The sequence below is a fragment of the Anabrus simplex genome, chromosome 9 (assembly GCF_040414725.1).
Source record: "Anabrus simplex isolate iqAnaSimp1 chromosome 9, ASM4041472v1, whole genome shotgun sequence".
NCBI lineage: Eukaryota > Metazoa > Arthropoda > Insecta > Orthoptera > Tettigoniidae > Anabrus > Anabrus simplex.
Window position 1 is genome coordinate 127,853,009 of NC_090273.1, and position 5,092 is coordinate 127,858,100.

Here is a 5,092-nt window from a genome sequence, read left to right on the forward strand (position 1 = left end):
GTGAAACGGAAAGGAAAATGAAATGAAATGTCGTATGGCTTTTAGTGTCGGGATATCCCAGACAAGGGTTCGGCTCGCCAGGACCCCTGCAGGCGACCTGCGCGTCGTGATGAGATGAAATGATGATGAAGACAACACATACACCCAGCCCCCGTGCCATTGAAATTAACCAAGTAAGGTTAAAATCCCCGACCCGGCCGGGAATCGAACCCGGGACCCTCTGAACCGAAGGCCAGTACGCTGACCGGTCAGCCAACGAGTCGGACTACGGAAAGGACATTTACAGCAAAAGAATGACATATCAGATTTCAACACATGGTTTCAATAATAATAATGTATTTTTTTTTTTTTTTTTTTTGCTATTTGCTTTACGTCGCACCGACACAGATAGGTCTTATGGCGACGATGGGATGGGAAAGGCCTAGGATGTGGAAGGAAGCGGCCGAGCGGCCGTGGCCTTAATTAAGGTATAGCCCCGGCATTTGCCTGGAGTGAAAATGGGAAACCACGGAAAACCATCTTCAGGGCTGCCGACAGTGGGGCTCGAACCCACGATCTCCCGATTACTGGATACTGGCCGCACTTAAGCGACTGCAGCTATCGAGCTCGGTGTTATTTGTTTTACGTCCCACTAACTACTTATTAAGGTCTTCGGAGACGCCACACACACACACACACACACACACACACACACATGGTTTCAAATCGGTGCAGATGGTTCATTGCGAATTATATTCCAGGATTCTTTGTCCTCCTCCATAGAACTGTGAAATAACTGAACACAGTCCACGAACCACAGAGTGATTATGTTTCTTATTATTATTATTATTATACACATTTTCTCACACCTTGTGGGGTCGCGAGTGCGAAATACGTCGCACATGTGGATTTGGCCCTTTCTTATGGACGGATCCCCATCCTGACGCCAAAACTATATGGAAGGATGTAATCACTATTGCATGTTTCTGTGGTGGTTGATAGTGTGTTGTTTTGTCTGAATATGAAGAAGATTAATTACGTTTATACTGCACGAAATAAGCAATAGATTAATTATTTTGGCCTTTGTGAAGAATACATTGCCAAATCTCTACATCCGAAATCCTACACTCCACTGTAGCACATATCGCAAAAAATGTTTTCTCTTTTCTTACAATTTGCTCTACGTCGCACCGACACAGTTAGGTCTTATAGCGACGATGGGATAGGCTAGGAGTTGTAGGGAAGTAACCGTCGCCTTAATTAAGGTACAGCCCCATCATTTTCCTGATGAGAAAATGGATAATAATAATAATAATAATAATAATAATAATAATAATAATAATAATAATAATAATAATAATAATAATAATGTTATTTGCTTTATGTATCACTAACTACTTTTACGGTTTTCGGAGACGCTGAGATGCCGGAATTTTGTCCCGCAGGAGTTCTTTTACGTGCCAGTAAATCTACCGACACGAGGCTGACGTATTTGAGCACCTTCAAATACCACCGGACCGAGCCAGGATCGAACCTGCCAAGTTGGTGTCAGAAGGCCAGAGCCCCCACCGTCTGAGCCACTCAGTCCGGCGATATGAAAATGGGAAACCACGTAAAACCATATTCAGGGCTGCCGAAAGTGGGGTTCGAACTCACTATCTCCCGAATGCAATCTCACAGCTGCGCGACCTCCTAACCACACGGCCACTTGCTCGAATATTTTCATTTATAGGAGGAAATTTACCTCGAAACCACTAACAATCTTTATTTTCATGACGTCGTCACGCGGGGTTGCAGTCGTCCTGGCAGGCCAACGCCCTAATGGGCTGTTTAGCCACGGGTTCCATGTTCCTATTTTACACTGTTGTCATACTGTGTATATTCTATGTGATCAACACTAAGTGACAATGGACTTCGATCAACTCCTATTAACTAGTTCTTCATACACTATGTTAATATTGGACGTCAAAGTATGCGAACTTGCTAATGCATTACAAAGACAGTCTTGTTCAGCACATAGGAGCATGAAGCGTTAGGGAGTGCAGCTGACACGTGGATCGCACGATTGCTGTTATTAGTTTTCGTTAAGAGCTTTGCTGTTAATTTGACTGATGTCTTGAACGACAGGTCATCTTTAATATCGATCCAAAGAATTCCCGAGCATCACACGGGAATTGCTTTTGTATCTCAGCTTCTGGTCAGTATTCCTTGAATATATGGGAAAGCTCTTCAAGTCGTACACAGAGCCTGATCTGCTGATCTGCATGGGTTGCGTGGGATTACTTATCATTAAATTATCAGACTATGAAAATGCCTGTAAATGTTATCAGATAAGAATCAGTGTCTTTATCCGTAACATCAGTAAATTAGACGACTATAACTCTAAGTACTATTTTAAACATTGTAAATTGTTAATTATCTTATAACAGTCACAGAATGCACATCTCAATTCAATGACTCAGCATGAAAAACATAGTTTCTTGCCCACTTTACAGTACGCATGCAAGCAAAGGGAATTGGCACTAGCCCTTAAAAATTGTGATATTCAAGAATTTATCCGGTTATTTATATGAAAACAATTAAAATCTACAGCCTATTTCCAATCATTCGACCGGGTCGTGAATGGAATGTATGAAGCCCTCATCTAGTGGCGCGGATAGGAATTGTGCCGGCTGCCGAAGCTTGTCGCACTCCTCTGGAACGATGATTAATGACTGACAGATGAAATTAAATGATATTGGAGAGTGTTGCTGCAAAGAAAGAAGACAAGGAAAACCGGAGTGCCCTTAGAAAATCCTGTCCCGCCTCCGCTTTGTCCAGCACAATTCTGACATGGAGTTACCGGGATTTGAACCACGGAACCCAGTGGTGAGAGGCCAGTCCGCTGCCACCTGGGCACAGAGGCTCGGTTATTTATCTAGGTAGTTAATTTGCTGGCCAGGTCCATTTCCAATCAGACATATAGGGCCGATTGCAGAAACGATGACTAGTTATAAGCCTTACACAATGTCTACCTAAACAACGTCTAAATCGAGCACGATCTTCCATTGCATAAACAATGTTCAACCGATGTTTAACTAGACATCCTTTGAAGTTTCAATATTGGTTTGAAAATGGAAATAGGAGTATCTTTCATGCAACTCTTTGCTTGTCGCAACCAATGAAATTCGTCGGTACGCGTGCCGAACGCCAGTCAGCTGTTTGTCTTCCTACACATTACTCAAATACGCCTAAGCATGAGTATGACTTGCCCACAGATAAGAGTACCGCTTTCGGTGGAAATTAAATCTCATAATATTATCGACACTAAAGCGACACGCCACCGTACGGGGGAGTGTAGCTTTGATTATAGCGATTTTAGAGTGAGTTTAATCTACTCATAAATACGGTAACTTCGACGAAGGGAAGATGAAGCAATAGTAATGTGTAACCGAGTGTGTGGTACGGGCCATATAGATGTAGCTTGCATTCTGGATATCGTAGGTTCCAAACGCATCATCGGCAGCCCTGAAGATTGTTTTCCGTAGTTTCCCTATTTTTACACCAGGCAAATACTAGGGCTGTTATTATGGCCATGGTTCTTCTTCCCCAGTCCTCTTTAAACAATAATCACCATCATCATCACCACTAGCATTTTCCTATCTGATAGTTGCCGAATACTTATACGATTATATGTATATAAACCACATACAATCTACTTTTCATTTTTCACTATTATGTGTGTTTACTTGACAGTAAATATAAGTGAATCCTTCCCGGTTGATGTATGTGACAGCCCTGTGACGATCGGGACACGTAATTCGGATATGTGTGTAGTCGAAGTGACCTATAATTCCATGGAAATTACCCCATATACGAGGTTTGTCCGGAAAATACGTATAAAAGTTGAATAATAACTTTATTTGACAATTATTCAGGTATTACAATATGGTCTCCTTCAAAGTACTCTCCCTGAGACAAGATTATCTTCTGCCAACGCCGTTTCCACTGTTGATAACATTGTTGAAAGTCTTCAGTTGTGATGCTGTTCAGTTGCCGTGTCGTTTCTCCCTTGATGGCTTCCACATCACCCAAGTGCCGCCCCCGAAGCACCATTTTGCATTTCGGGAACAGGAAGAAGTCACAAGGGGCTAAATCGGGTGAATAAGGCGGGCCAAAAAATCACGCACAACGAGCGACGTGTGAGCGGGCGCATTGTCGTGATGAAGGATCCACCTGCCCCCTTGTGCCAAATCCGGTCGAACTCGGGCCACACGAGCTCTGAGACTTGATGTTGATGCGCTGTTCCTCAATCAGAGAGAGCTCCATACCGACGGCAGGTGAAAACGGGTAACTTTCAACAAGCAGCCGCACACTGCTACTGACAGGCAGAGCTCTCCGACTCGAACTGAGCGTTGAGAAGATTGGCGACAACAGCAGTGCCACCTGGCGGCGCCTCCACGATACGTGATACGTCACCCCAACAGATTTATACGTATTTTCCGGACAAACCTCGTATATAAAAAATATATCGGTTGCCAAGAATTATAGTCAAGTTGTCAGTCTCAAGAAACATGTCTCCTGGAAAGCGAAACCCTATTTTAAGATGTATCTCCCCGCACGTCAAATGAATTGCTGCGATTTAGCAGCGGGCAAACCACGGAGAGGCCATCGGACTAACCTTTCTTCCCGCAATCGTCTCAACATGATAATTCAAATTACATGTTTCATGGTACATAACCTCTGATTGTGATTCACTCCTCTCATTTGAAGTTAAACAGTGTTCTCGGCAGTGTTTAAACATGACCTGTTCCCAAGCGGTCACCCATCCAAGTACTGACCACGCCCAATGTTGCTTAACTGCGGTGATCGGACGAGAACCGGTGTATTCAACATGGTATGGCCATTGGCAAACATGACCTGTTGAACATCGGATTTAGACAGTGTCTAAGTGATAAATAACGTATCTGCAATGTGGCAGCCGTGCTTAGGCATTGTTGAACCGTAGACATCGTCTAAACATCGTTTATGCAATCGGCCTAATGTTTTCAATACTCTATGTTTTCTGGTATGAGCTAAAACAAATGCCATTCATTCATCTGTCACTCTGGGCTTTGGCGATATGAAAATGCCT

General features: G+C 43.3%; 1 pseudogene; it reads right to left on the reverse strand.

Moving 5' to 3' along the window:
- Positions 1–4,747: 4,747 nt before the first annotated feature.
- Positions 4,748–4,867, reverse strand: LOC136881356 (5S ribosomal RNA; annotated as a pseudogene).
- Positions 4,868–5,092: the final 225 nt, after the last annotated feature.